General features: G+C 44.1%; 1 protein-coding gene across 10 annotated transcripts in view; it reads left to right on the forward strand.

The window, feature by feature from the left end:
* The first annotated feature begins 5,743 nt into the window (after nucleotides 1-5,743).
* Nucleotides 5,744-15,352, forward strand: part of Tnrc6b (trinucleotide repeat containing adaptor 6B) — a 205,858-nt gene continuing 196,249 nt past the window's right edge. For 4 of the 10 annotated variants that reach the window (XM_076911653.1, XM_076911652.1, XM_076911654.1 and 1 more), the window contains exon 1: nucleotides 5,746-5,993. The gene's annotated coding sequence lies outside the window, so the exon portion shown is untranslated. Of the gene's footprint in view, nucleotides 5,994-15,352 lie in introns of all 10 variants that reach the window. The other 6 variants (XM_076911655.1, XM_076911663.1, XM_076911659.1 and 3 more) reach the window with 5 other exon arrangements.

Raw genomic sequence — 15,352 nt, forward strand, 5'->3', positions numbered from 1 at the left:
TTGGCAATTACTCCCTCTGCTAGCTTACTTTCTGAAAAAGGACAAAGAAACTAATGTATGGTGTTTGGCATGACAGTCAGCTTCATGTCCCACACAGCCACACATCCAGAAAGTGACGTGTCCATATTTAATATTCTGCCATTATCCCATCTTGAAAAATTTCAATAATTTTTAAATAAGAATCCTTGAGTTTTCATTTTGTACCAGCCTTATACATTACATAAGCAGTCCTTCCTGGCAAAAAATCTTTGCTTTCAAATGTTACGTTTGAGGCTGGAGATGAATGAAGCTTGGTGGAGTGCTTGCCGGACAAGCATGGAGCCTTGGGTTTGAGCCTTTAGCACTTCATAAACTGGGCATGATGGCTCACACCCCTAATCTCAGCACTCAGGCAGTAGACAGGAAGATCAGAAGTTCAAGGTCATCCTTTGTAGCTACATCGAAAATCAATGGCAGCTTGGGATACATGAGACCCTGTATTTAAAAGTATTTAAAAATTAAAAAAAGTTAGGTCGTATCATTGTCTTAGAGTCAAGAGTAACAGATAGGATTTAATATGTTTATTCCTGCACAAAGAGGCTGGTGACAAAGAGGTGAAGGCAGGATAAGGACCTTGCTCTTGCCCATGGAAAACCTGAAGGACATGCAGGTACTTTGAAAGGGCCTGCCGAAAGATATGGCAGGGGAAGTTCGTGAACAGTTGTGGAGGTAGGAGGGAAGCTGGCTATTTTGGGAATCAAAGAGCGAAATCTCAGAGTAAAACGTAGTGAGGAAGTCATGGAAACGGGCCTGGGAATGTCTCTTGGATCTCAGCCACAAAACAGGTTATAGAAGATCTTAGAGAAACCGGTTTCAGTCGAGTTAAGAAAAGCCAGGGCTAGAGAAGGAGGGTACAGTGACTGAGGTGGAGATGAGAGCCCAGAGGGAAGGAAGGATCTTTGAAGAAAATCCGGTCCCAGTTGGAATGCAAGAAAAGGCCACCAGAGGGCGTAACTTAGCCAGGAAGATGCATGCCTTTTTACCTGAGTTTGTAGGGAAACAGCAGGGTGGCTGAGTTAGGGCTTTGGTGGCAGTTGCAGGTGGATGGGTAGTCAGCTGTTCCAGTAGGGACTTGTCTCTCCAGCTTCACATGAGTTCTTAGGCCACCAGAGCTTTATGAGCAAAAGCTCACTTGTTTGAGTCCGACTGCTTAGCCTCAGCTACTCCCTGTGGTAACCTGGAACAAGTCGGTTAACCCTCCGATGCCTGTTTTTGTATCTGGAAAAACATTGTGGGAAATATTAACTGCTGTAATCCAAACAAAGCCCACAGTGCAGTGTCTAACATACAGCATGTGTCAATGACGGAAGCGGGGGTTGTGAATAACCACATTTTAAGGTTCCCTGTGAACTGCTCTGTTGTGTCTAGAAGTGGCTGTCACACCAAAAGGGTCAAATGTCCACTGCTCAGCGGAGTTGCTTTTCAGGAAACGCAGTAATAAAAACCTACAGGTGATTTGGACGTGACACAGCGTCTATCTCAAGGGCTTTTGTTGCATAATAAATGCTACCACACATGTAATAAAAGCCTATGAGCATGTCCTCTGTCACCCACACCCTCTAGCATGCTCCCTTCCCCCATTGCCCCTGGTTATTGGTTACCAACACACCCATGCTCCAGTAATCAGCATCAGCTGTCAGCTGTCACCTTGACTTTGGGATTAGGATCCTTTACAGGGATCACCTCATTGTTGTGAGCTTTGAGAATTAAAGAATGCTTTGCAAATCTTGCCAAAAGTCTCAGAGCATTGAGAGGCCAAAGCATGGAGGGTGTTCGATTATGCCGCAGAAGTCAGAACTGGAATAGATCCAGCTGGTTATAACTGCCCCAGGCCTATGGGTCATTGCAGAATCATTTGCAAAAGTTCCTATTGGTTTGGCTCTTGTCCAGGCTAAGGACAGAGACCACAGCACAGTCTCTCAAGGGAGATAAAGGAAGTCTGTTGCTTGGGATGGCTGGGAATGCTTTTGGTAGCCATCCAAGACAACTATCACTCATTAAATCTGCCTTCTCCTCCAGCAGAAAGCCAACTTACAGAACACCATATACAAAGCTCCCAGAATAGTACAGGGCTCCAAGAAAACAGCGCATGTGGCCAGCATGCAAATGTGCAGGGGCTAAGGATTCTTTTTTTTCCCTTCAAATCTGGGTGGGTTTGGGCAAACAAACAAACAAAAAACCATTTTCTCCAAGTGGCATCCTGAGAGGATGAAGAGAATATGCTAGCCTGGCCTGCCTTTCTGGATTCCAGTTGATTCCACAGCTACCGAAGCATGTTAAGAAGGCCTCTGGCAATGACAGTGAGCTCAGGAAACACCTTGGACCCGTTCATTAACCTCACCTTCACACCAGGCTTAGCAAGACTACAAATCCTGACATTGACTCCAGCAGGAATTTGAAACTTTCGTCTTCTACCATAAATAGTTTATTGATTTATTGGCTTCCTTCCTATCTGTATAGAAAGTGAGGAGAAATTCTGGCCAAAGCTGTAGTTTGGAGGAATGAGGGATCTCAGCACCCAGACAAGACTGCATCATATTTCACTGTTTGCTGGAGGATGAAACCTATGTGTGTTTCCATTCCTGAATGACCAGGGGAAGACATACTCCTCTGTGAGCGGGTGGCTATAGGATAGCATTGTGGTGAGTGTTTATTTCCTACTTTAAAACATTCTGTATTGTTGTTTTGAGCAAATGTTCCATTTATCCAGTGCTACTTTTTAGATTTTTCTTAGACACCAGTCTTGCTATATAGCTGAGGCTGGCTCTGAACTCTCTACCCCTCCTTCTTTTCTTCAGCCTTCCAGATGCTGAGATTACAGGTCCGTGTCCTTATACTGGGCTTTGCAACAATCATATTGTTGTCAGAAAAGCAATCTTATATGGAAACGGCAAAGACAAGGATTATAGGAAGAACGGACTTGGGGCCACTCCTGGATGTTCCTATAGTTCTCTTTATCCTCTTCTTCCCCTTAGCAGTCTCTTCCTGGCTAACCACACTTGTCCTGTAGTTCTTATAGATGTCACTTCTACTTGAAAGCCAAGAGCCCTATCCTTCCCAGACTGGGTCCCCAGTCCCTCAGATGTTACCCCAGGACGAAGTCTGACAGTACCACACTATGGTTGGTTTTTTTTTTTTTTTTAACCTGCTGCCCCCTCCACAATAGTGAGGTCCCTGGCAACAAAGAAAAAAATTTTTTTTAAATCTGTGGAGCAATGCTTGAACCTTAGGAAAGTTCTTAATAAACTCTCTATGTAATTACTAAACAATTATTTATTGGGGGATCTTTTATAGACAGATCAATATAAAGGGACACAGAAATGAAGAAGAAAACTATTTCAAAGAAGTTACAGCAGGGATTTGCCCAATAATTTATATAAAACCAACCATTATCTTGAGGGTTAAGACTGAGGTACAAGGAATGGAGGCAGTGGCTCAGTGGTTAAAAACTTTCACCACTTTTCCAGAGAACCTGTTTGATTCTCAACACCAGTGTTAGAGGCAGCTTATAATGACCTCTAACTTCTGTTCCAGGATACCCAGAGTCATCTTTTGGCCTTCATGAGTAAAACACACACAAACACACGACATAGATACAGATGTAAATGTAAATAAACATAGAAGTAAATTTAAAAAAAAAAAGATTTATTTATTTAATGTATGTGAGTACATCTGCACCAGAAGAGGGCATCAGATTCTGTTACAGATGGTTGTGAGTCACCATATGGATGCTGGGAATTGAACTCAGGACCTCTGGAAGAGCAGTCAGTGCTCTTAATGGCTGAACCATCTCTCCAGCCCCAGAAGATCTGAACCCTTGACAGTTCTCATTGTGCTCTCTGGTTCCTAATCTCCGTTTTGAATGCTATTATGAATTTTATGCTTGGAGTCATTGGGTTTCATCTCTTTAGGTCCTTTATTAGAATTTGACTTATGATTTCTTGCCTGCCCTCGAATTATCCTAGGAATACCTGTCATTTGCTCCTAACTGATGCTTGTGAACGACCTTGTCTTTCTCTGCTGACAGGCTGTAAGGGTTGAGCCCATTGCTGTGCTACAGTGGCTGTTTTATTGTTAAACCAGTGCCAATGAGATTACACAACAGCTTGGACAGTGAAGGGAACAAGGGCTGTGAACCTCCTCAGCTACAAGGGACAGGGATTTAGGATGGTAAAATGCTAACATACCCAGATGTGGGTTAGAGTCCAGCGGTAGGTTCCTGGAGATCATTTCACTCCCAGAGGCTGAGGCTGCTGGCACTTTGGCAGTGGGTCTTAAGCATCCTGGCTGAAATGTGCATTCACTTCCATTAAAGCTGTCACAGAGAAAGAATCCTGTGGCCAGAAGCCAGGAGCACACACATGGCTTGCTCAACATGAGCAGCTCTGGAAGCTTTCCAGGAGGCAGAGGACTGTTCCATTTGCATGCAATCAATTATTTCTAAAGGGATTTATTCTTTATCTCACTCTAGACTTAATATCTCCTAATTTCGAACTCTTCGGGTATTCTTTCAAAGGACCAAGCTAAAGAGGATCAGGGGTGGGTTTGAGTGTTGCTTGGTCACATAAGGATGGTTAAAAAATTGCCATTTACAAAGACAAAGAAACAGAACATAGATTTATATGTGCTTCTTGTCAGGAAACATTTATTGTTTAACTTAGGATGGGGGAAGAATGGTCCCTAGGGGAAGGATATCATGGAGAAAATGTCGACCTCTCCAACGTTAGTCTCCAATAATGTTAATGACAATCTTTCTAATTGCCAGGAATTTGGGTTCTGAAGGAAACAGTTTTAAGATGCTGGGTTGACTGACAGATACTATTCAGAGACACTAAGGCATGTATGTAAATGAGTCATACAGGCCTAGGAAGCACTGTATACCCCAAAACGTCTTTCTAAATGGGTGACCTTGGGTAAGTCTCTTAACCTCTTTTGGCTTTACTTTATGTAAAATTAGGGTTTAATCAGTTCCTGTAAAGAATTGAGCACCGTATTTGGGGTAAAATACAATACATGATAGTAGTTATCACTGTCAACTTTCAATGACCGAAGACAACGGGCTCCTCAGCCAGACCATACTGTGGTGAATCCGGATCTGACGGACAACACAGAAGTGCCCAATAAAATGCCGGGGTGAGGGTGGGGGAGTGGGGGAAACAGTGGAATCAAACCAATGGCATGGGCCCTTGTTGTTGGCCGCTTTCTGGCTGTTCCACCAATAGCTTAAGAATGTGACTTGGGAGCGACACCCCGACAGTCCAATGACGCACAACCAACCCACACTCAGCAGTTCGGAGGGGATAAATCAAGGAGTCTGCACGTATAGATTCCGTTATTAGTGCAGTCTCGAATGGTGAAAGAAGCTTGGGAGAAACAGCCCCTGAGAGAGGCATTAATGAGCTAAAAAAAGAGGGAAGAGACGATGACTGCGCTAGGCGAGCTCCGCCGCCATCATGCTCTAGTTTCCCCTTCGTCTCTCTGGGTCCGCGACCGAGGAAGCGGCCTCTGGGATGCTGAGGGGGTGTGTCCCCTCATGATTGGCGCAGGCCGCTCAACCAATCCCAGCTCGGCAAACGGGAAGCACTTAGCCAATGAAGGGAGACGGCAGCGGCGAGGACTTAGGGGAGGAGGAACAGCGGCTTGACGGGCACGAAAGCTAACCAGTGAAAGCTAGAGGCATCCTGCCTGCGGCCAATGGAGAGGGGCTGTGGGCGGGCGCCAGAGTGTTTGTGTTGTGGTTTTGGGGGAGGGAGGCGGAGGGGAAAGTTTGTTTATTTTGTTTTTAGTTTCTGGGGTCCCCGAGCTTCGGGAAGGTGAAGCGAGCGACAGTGACCCCCCTCGCCTCTCAGCCTACCCGTGACGTCGCCTCCACAGCTTGCGGAGAAGCGGAGACCGCGGTCGCCGCTGGGCTCCACAGCGGAACGACGCGCACTCGGAGCCGGCGCGGCTCAGCGGTGAGTGAGGACCGTGGGCCGCGCGGGCCTTCTCCTTTCTCGCGAGCCGCCAGGCGGAGCCGGGCGACCCAGGGTGGGCGACTGAAGACTCCCTCGGGGGCGCGCGGCACGGCCCGCTGAGGTGCAGCTTGTGCGTGTCCTCGCGAGCGCGCGCGACGGGAGCGAGCCGGGCGGGAGGGGCGGGTGGGGGGGAGCGTGCGCGATCCGAGTGGGCCGCGGCGGGTTGGGGCGCTCGCCCCGGGCGCGCGGTGGGATCGCGATGTGCAGACGTGAGGCGGGGGAGGGGTGTGTGAGGGACGTGCGGTCACGTCGGTCGTGAGGGCCGAAGTGTCCCAAGTATTGGGGCCGGGACAGACCGGCGTCACGCGCCTGCAGGTGTGAGCCGAGGAAAGGGCTTCCGGGTGGGCCGGCGGCAGTCCGAGCGCTTCGTGTCGCCTAGGGCCCTCGGAGCTGCAAATGCCTGGCGGTGGGGCACGAGCATCCGGCGTCCCCGCGCGGCGGGCGTGCAGGCATGTGTGCTGGACCGATGGCAGGGTCCCACGGGCATCCCGCGAGAGCTGCGTGGGGTGGGGGTGGGGGTGGGGGCTGTGGAGAGGCGATGCTCACTTTGGATGAGGAAACAGACGAGGGGCGGAGGGATGAAAAGAGTTGGAAACAACCCTGGGGAGGGTTTGCTGCCTTCTGCTGGTCCGGTGCCCTTTAATTTCAAACTAACGGATTTGTTAGTCCATAATGGCTAAATAAATATCTGGTCCAGGGAAATTCACTATAGTGGCTATCACAACACCCAAGAACAGCAGCGTCTCTTCCATCATTAGTCTTGGACTCAGGTCACCCGTCTGAGACTTTTAGCTTCATGCTTTCTCCTGTGTCTTTTGGCTGCTTAGATTCTGAATAAAGAGTACGAACCAAGACTCCGTGAATAAAACATCATTTGTACCTCCTTCACAGTTAAACATAGCAGTAAGCTGTACAAAAATCACACATCCTAGCCTTTTGTGAAATGTTTCTCTTCACTTGTGGGAGATTTCAGTTCTTGACTTTAGAACTATGTGTTCGCGGTGGTTTGTAAACACTCCTTAAAGAGCAGAGCATGTAGACTTGTCTTGCACTTTTGTAGTGTGAGTATCAGTGTAGTAAGTGGGAGGGAGATCAGTGTAGTAGCCTCTACAGGTAGGCACATGCGGGATAACCAGTATCCAGAATACAGATCAGACTGGTTTGTCCCACTTGGGATGCAGTGATGAGGGAGGGTTATGATACATGCCTTTGTGTGTTTTGTTTTGTTTTTTGTGACAAGGCCTCATCGTGTAGCCCCAGGCTGGCCTGGAACTCACAGAAATCCACCACCTGCCTCTTTCCAGAGTGCTGGATTAAAGAGGCCCAGTTTAGTTCTTCACTGCTTGTCTTAAACTTGGTTATCTGAGTAGTGTAGTTTCTGATAGTACTTAAAGGAGTAAAACAAAACAAACTGCCCATGCTACATCTGTCTGCTAACCCTTCATATCCTTGAGATCTTCCCCCAAATAGAAGCCCTTAAATGCTTTTTGGTTTTTATTTTCATCTTGAGACAGGGTTTCTTAAATGTTTTAAAATCAAAACAATACTTTTGTTCCGTGTCAGTACTGGCTCCCGTTCATTGTGTTACACTATGTATGTCTTCCTCACGTTTAGTTTTTAAATCCTTACTTGAAGCCTGTAGGGCAGAAACTCACTCTCATTGCGGTAGGGATGAGGACAGGGCTCCCAAGAGCCCTACAGCTAGGTTTAATCTGGGATCTGTTTGTTGTTGTTGTTTTTATATCTTTTGCTTGTTTTATTTTCAACTCCTGAATTGTCCAGAAGGAGAAAAGCAAAAAGAACACTGAGAAGCAGAGAGAGGTAGGAAAGGAGAATCCACTGACTTCATCGCTAAGATTTTATTGTCTGAGCCAGGCTTAAGAATTTAATGTTAAATTGAGACTATTCTTGTTTTAGAACTAATAAGCACCTTAAAAAATACGTCCAACCTTTGTTTTTTAATTGACATTCATTGAACATAGTACTGCAAAGCTCTGTTTCTGTTTGAATTTTTAAATTTTTTTTTCCTTAGGTCTTGTTATGTGGGCTACCTGGCTTCATACTCATGATCCTTGTGTCTCGACTTCCCCAGTGGAGGAATTAAAGACCTTTGCTATCTCAAAAGAGTCGGTTCATCACCCTCTCTCCCCTTTTTGGTTGTTTTGGTTTGTTTTAAGATCTCACTCTGGACCAGGATACCCTGGAGTTCATTATGTTGCCCAGGCTGGACTTGAACTCTTGGCCTGCCTTAGCCTTTTGAATGCTGGGATTATAGGTGTGAGCCACAGCGTCCAGCTTCTGAAGACTTTTTCTTTCCATCTCTGTCCACTAAGTCTTTATTCCTACTCAGGTCTCTTAGAGCTCCAGTTCATTTTTGTAGTTATCAGCTTGTGATTCATGGCCATGTATATTTCATTTGTCATTGATGCCAGAGCCTGTTCCAGTGTCAGGTATACAGTAGACTCCTGGAAAATATTTGACGACTATGTTATGATTTTGACTTTTACTTTTATTATTTATTGTTATTTTTTAATTTCTTGTAGCCTTTGCTGTCTACTTCTTCCCTAGAGTATCTGAGATTTGATGCCACTCTTAAGAGAGCTTTCCACATAAAGATAGGTCTGCAACCACTGTGTTGAGCTTGCTGACTGAACGAGCATTATACCCTGGTTGTTCAGGCTGGGTTAGCATTGCACCTGTTATTCTTCTCTTGTCTCAGCTGCTCTTGATTTCTTTCTCCTCTCTGCAGCATGTTGATTCTAGAGACCTTGTATAGGTTCCAGCAGAGAAGCCTGCTTGCCCTTTGACATTTGCTGCCTTTGACATTGACAACTGCCTCTAGTGTTTCACCCCTACGCATTGCCCCCACACTAATCTTCCTGAAAGATTGCTTTATGTTTTCTGCTCCTTCCCAAATATAACACAAACACTTAGGTTGGAAATCCTCATTAGTGTTTGATTGCCTAAAGGATTTAAGTACCTTTGCCTGTTACTTACAGATCTTTGCACTAGTACTGTCCAATAGAAATAGAAAACAAACCACAAATGTGGACCGCATATGTAATTTAAAATTTTCTAGTAGCCACATTAAAAAGTAGAAAGAAAGGGTGAAATTGATTTTTTTTGTAACATTTTACTTCAATACATTCAAAACCTTAGTATTTGACTATGTTATCAGTAAAAACAAAACAAAAAAACCCCAAAAAAACCAAAACTAGTACTAAGGTATTTTAAAAGTCTTTTTTCATGTTAAGTTTTTGAAAACTATAATGTATTTTCATTTAAAACATTTCAAGCCACACTAATCAGATTTCAGATGCTTTATAGCCATGTGTTATTTGTGGCTACCTTATATTGGACAGAACAGATCTTAAGTATGTCTTCAGCATACTGGAAGGACCAGGCCTAGGTAATTCCAGCCACTGACCTTTGCATAACTCAGTTTTTCTCACCTAGAAACATCTTTATAATCCAAACATGCTAAATCTCTTTGAGGGAAACACAGGGGAACCCAAGAGCTCTGATCTTTAATTCTTACAATCTCTGAAACGTGTGTGTGTGTGTGTGTGTGTGTGTGTGTGTGTGTGTAGAGATACGTATGTGTACATATGTGCCCATGGAGACCAGAAGAGAGAAAGCATTGGAGTCCCAGAAGCTAGGCAGAGGTGGTTGTGAACCATCCACATGGATGCTGGAATCTGAGCACTGGGAAGGCTGCAAGTGCCCTTAATCTCTTAGCCATCTCTCCAGCCACTTCTCCGGAGATTTATAGCATTATTATTATTATTTTTTTTTAAAGATGCATTCTCTTTTGTTATCCAGGCTGGCCTGAAAAATCTGGGCTCAAGTGATTCTTCACCCTTAGCCTGCTAAATAGCTAGGAGTACATGTAACATGCCACTGTATCAGATTTAATGTCATTTCTTTTCATATTACGTTTATATTGTAACTGTTTACAGTCAATTTGTGTTGTAATCATAGATGATAAGGCACAAGCACTGACTAATGATTATCTGATAAATTAGAGCCAGTGCCAGTAGTACATAGCCTCCCTCTTCTCATCAGTATGTGTCTGCCGAGTAATAGCTTGATTGTCCTGGGCTGTATGTGTTGACATCTTCCCCCTTGGACCTTGGATGCTTTGGGAACAGAGCTTTGCCTTCCTCATTTTTGCTCCTGACCTGGCCTGTGCTAGGAAGTCTATAGATCTATATATTGATTTTTGTGTGTTTTGTTTTCAAGATAGGGTTTCTCTGTGCAGCCCTTCCTGGCTGTGTTGGAATTCACTTTGTAGACCAGGTTGGCCTCAAATCCAAAGACCTACCTACCTACCTCTGCCTCCTGAGTGCTGTGATTAAAGGTGTGCACCACTGTGCCTAGCCCATCTGTACTTTTAGTTAGATAGCAGTTAACACTCTGTCCTTTGAAGACAGCAGATCATGTGAAAGATATATGGCTTTTGGGGCAGTGCTAAGAATTGATTGAATCTGGGGCTTCGGAAATGCTGAGCGCTGACATTATGCCAGTAAGCTAAATCTCTAGCTCTCTCATATTTTTATATTCTTCCTTTTTTGAGTGTACATTTGTGTTTTCTCCCCTTTATTGAGGTATTACTGATGTTCAGAAAGCTAAGGATATTTAGTGTATATAGCCTGGTATATTCAGAGTAGATTTGCTTCTTAAAACAAAACTATTCATATTAGGCATGGTAACAGATGCCTTTAATATCAGCACTCAGGAGACAGAGGCAAACAGATCTATGAATTTAAGGCGAGCCTGGTCTACATAATGAGTTCTAGGATACCTGGACTACACAGTGAGACCTTATCTCAAAAAAAAAAAAAAAGTTAAAAATAACTGTGATAGCCAGGCATTAGTGGTGCATAACTTTAATCCTAGAACTAGGGAGACAGGCAGTCGAATCTCTGTGAGTTCAAGGCCAGCCTGGTCTACAGAGTGAGTTCCAGCACAGCCAGGTCTACAAAGAGAGCCCTGTCTCAAAAATCAAACAAACAACTGTGCAGGGCTGGGGAGATGACTCATTTAGTATGATGCCTTTATAAGCATGAGGACCTGAGTTTGGATCCCTAGAACTCAGGTAAACGATTGGGCTTGGCTGTGCATGCCTGCAACCCCAGCCTTGGAGGGAAGTTGAGAAGAAGCATTGCTGAAACCCACTGGCCAAGAGCCAGCTTAGCTGAATCAATGAGCTTCAGTGGAGACTCTGTCAGAAAAAAAATAAAGGTGGCAGGCAAGAGAGGAAAGGTGCCTGATATTAGCCTTAGGCCTACACACACACACACACACACACACACACACACACACACACAATACATATATACCACATGTATATACAGTCTCCTCACACAGAGTAGAAAATACAAAAACAAATAACTGTTTAGATGTTACAGTTTTCAGGTTGGATCAGAAATAAAGTTTTCGGGTGGATGTGATGGTCCATGTCTTTAATCCCAGCACTTGTGAGGCAGAGACAGGAGGATCTCTCTGAGTTCTAGGCTAGCTTGGTCTACAGAGCAAGTTCCAGTCTAGCCAGAGCTGCATAATGAGACCCTGTCTCAAAACAAACAAACAATTTATTTATTTATTAATAAATAATAAAAGTAGTAGTAATTGTTATTTGCATCCTGGCATGGTGATCCACATCTGTAATCCTAGTACTCTGAGGTAGAGGCAGGAGGGTTGCAAGTTGCTCTGGGCCTATATAATGAAGCCTCTTGTCTCAGCTATCATCTCAAAAAAAAAGATGTTTAACTTTCCTGAGTCTTAGTTTCCTTGTGGTTTGTAAGCTGGCTGTGAGAGCAGCTTCAGAAGCAGAGCTCCAGAGTAGTTCCCTGAGTATTGGCACCCATGCACATGCCTACGCAGAGCCACAGCCAAGATGCAGAGTCTGAACCAGAAGTCAGAGGTCCTCGGTTTGCTTGTGTTGCTGATACTTGCTTTAGTGCCGGCTGTGTTCCAGGCACAGCAGTGACTGAGAATTCAAAAACTACAGTGAAAGGGTTTTTACAAAGCCCTTTTCACAGAGAGGTGAAGTGATTCATTCTTCCTAGGAAGATTTCATTTCTCATTGTTCTTGATACTTTACTCATTTATACTTTAACATATATCATATGTTTCTAAGTCCGTCCGTCCTACTAAATTGTAAGCTTTAAGTAAATAAAGAAATGCTTACTGCATGTTTATGGATGAGCCTTTGCCATAACAGGTGCATGGAAGTCCGAGGAAGACCTTGTAAAGTTGGTTCTTTTCTTCTACTTTTATGTTGGTTCCAGGGATTGAATTCAGATTGTCCATGCTTGTATAGCAAGCACTTTTACCCATGGACCCATCTTGCCAGCCCAGAGTTTAAGTTTCTGAAGACCAAGACTATTTATTTATACCAGCATTTCCAAGAACATAATGTACTGTGCCTGCCATATTTTAGTCATTCAGAATTCTAGTGAATTTCCCAGACAAATTACTTAGTGGCTCACAGTTGTCTTTAACACTGATTCATAGGCTCAAACAAGACCTTCTGGCCTCTGTGGGCAATACATACATGTGTACAAACCAACACAGACATACACACAAATTAAAACTCATATGTGGTGGTTTATATTTGTAATCCCATACATCCTGGCATGATACTCCACATCTATAATCCCAGCACTCTCAAGGTAGAGGCAGGAGGGTTACAGTTTGCTCTGGTGGAGTTAGAAAGGTCAAAGCTCAAGGTCATCCTCAGCTCTGTAGTTAAGTTGAAGATTAGCCTAGGAAACATGGCATCCTATTTCAAAACCAAAACCAATAACCAAATTACTTAGCTTCATAATGCTTTCATTTGTTTTGTACCAGCTAGAGAATTTTGTGCCTGTGAGAACTATATGCAGTTACAGTGAAAATAATCTTTTAAAACTACAGATCTATTCTGTATGTATTTTACCTCAGTTGAAAATATTTACTTAGTAAAACAAATACACTTAGGAGTAGGAGTGCATGCTTGTGACAGGACTTTTCCTGGGGAGATGTAACACACACATCTACTCAACCCCAGATAAAGATCTCACCACAGACCAAAGTATGGCTACCACCCATATCCAACTTGGTGAACCATTGGGTTTAGGGGAGCAGAAATGATGAAACCACAGCTGCATTCCCAAGACTCACCCCAGCATGGGTGATAGTTCACAAAGGCTGAAAACCTGGCGTACCCTGCAACCTTCTGACAGTTCTACAGGTTGGAGAGTGTCCTATCTAAGTGACTGCTCTAAACATCTTCTAGGCAGCTCATCTGGTTTCTCTTGCCTCCAGGTAACTGGAGGGACTTTCCACATTACATAGATAGATCAAGCCTTTCTCTCTCTCTCTCTCTCTCTCTCTCTCTCTCTCTCTCTCTCTCTCTCCCTCCCTCCCTCCCTCTCTCCTTCCTTCTTTCTTTTTCTCTTTCACTCATTCAACATTTTAATTACTTTTATTTACCTCTTTGTATTGATGCATGTGGGAGTCAGAGGACAACCTGCAGGAGTTTGTTTCTCTTCCATCATGTGAGTCCCAGAGACAAAACTTAGGTCATGAGGTTTGGTGTCAAGGACCTTCAACTATTGAGACATCTCTAACTCCTCTTTGTTTTTTGAGCAGGGTTTGACTGCATAGCACAGACTGGCTTCAAACTGGTAATCTTCCTGTTTTGGCCTCTAAATGCTGGGCTTATAAACATGGGCCACCAAACACAGTTCCCAGGTTCTTTTATTATTATTACTTTTAAAATAAAATTTAAAGGTTTATTTATGTATATGAATGTTTGCCTAAATGTGTGTGCACCACGTATCTTCCAGATGTTCATGGAGGTCATCCTTTGCAAACACAAGTGCTTTTAGCTGCCGAATTGTTTCTTTGGTCCTTTTGTTACTTCTTTAATGGTGGAATTAAAGCCAGCATGTTGTACATGCAAAGCAAGCATCTACCACTAAGCTCTATCCTGAATCAACTTTTACCTTTTCAAAAAAGATTTGTTATATTTTTAGTTATGTCTGCAAGTGTATGTACATGTGAGCATTGGTGCCTATGGAGGCCAGAAGAGGTGTTAGATCCCTTGGAACTAGAGTTAAAGGCAATTGTGAGCCACCTGATGAAGATGCTGGGACCTAAACTCAGGTCCTTCACAGGAGCAGCAAGTGCTCTTAACTGTCAACCCATCTCTCTTTCCTGTCCCTTTCCATATTAGAACACATAAAGACATTCTGAAGTTCTCTTCAGGGAAGACAATCATCACAGGCCAGAGTGGAGCTCATCTCTTCTGGTTAGTGCACGTGTTTGAGTAGAGTACTGTAAACTGCAGAAGCTGTCAGGTGGAACTAGAAAGTGATGACTCATACCAGCTTATCTGTGGGAGCTGTGCAGCAGAAGTGACCTCTAGGTCACCGGAGTGAGTGCTGATGCCATCTCTGAAGGGCCAGACACTGAACAGGGAGAAAAGTAGAATGGGAGGGACTGCCCAGAAGGACCTCTGGGCACATGTCTTGGGGAAGATGATTCCTTCAGCTTGGAGGGCTTTGCATGAATTTCCTGAATTCCCAAGCCAGTGTGAGTTTAATTTGATTCTCAGGCAGAGGTGGAGAAAGGGAAATCACAGTGGAAAGTCAGACTGCTTTCTGTCAATTATTCCTCTTTAATTTCAACAGCTCTCTTTTTTTTGCCCTCTTCTGTGTTAGTCTGCTTTAAATTACTTTAATAGACTTGAGATAAATCAACTTTTTAAAAAAAAGAAAAGAAGAAAGGTTTGAACTGGAGGACACTTAAACCTAGCATTCGTGAAGTCCTGGGTTAGATGTACAACATTGAAGAAAACGAAAATGTGTTTTATCTCACAGTCTCACGGTTTGGATGGTTTTGGTCCATGATCTGTTGGCTTGATGCTTTTGGTCTGAGGCAAAACTGCACATGGAGGGTGGATATAGTAGAAGAAGACTTCACCAAGTGAGAAGCAGAAAGTAGAGGAAGAAAAGGACCACAGTGTACCCTTCCAGGGAACATCCCCATGACATAATTTACTTCCACATCTATTCATACTGTTGTGAGCTGGGCATAGAGGCACACATCTTTGATCCCAGCACTCAGGAGGCAGAGGCAGGGGACCATTGTGTTCCTGGCCAGCCTGGTCTACAAAGCAAGTTCCAGGACAGCCAGGGCTACACAGAGAAACCCTGCCTTGGAGACCAAACCAAACTAAGACAAAAAGCATTCTGTGTTAAAGACAGTCCTCAGCAGGATCCAAACTATAGTACTATAGACTGCCTTCA

The sequence above is a fragment of the Arvicanthis niloticus genome, chromosome 13, assembly GCF_011762505.2.
Source record: "Arvicanthis niloticus isolate mArvNil1 chromosome 13, mArvNil1.pat.X, whole genome shotgun sequence".
NCBI classification, from domain to species: Eukaryota; Metazoa; Chordata; class Mammalia; order Rodentia; family Muridae; genus Arvicanthis; species Arvicanthis niloticus.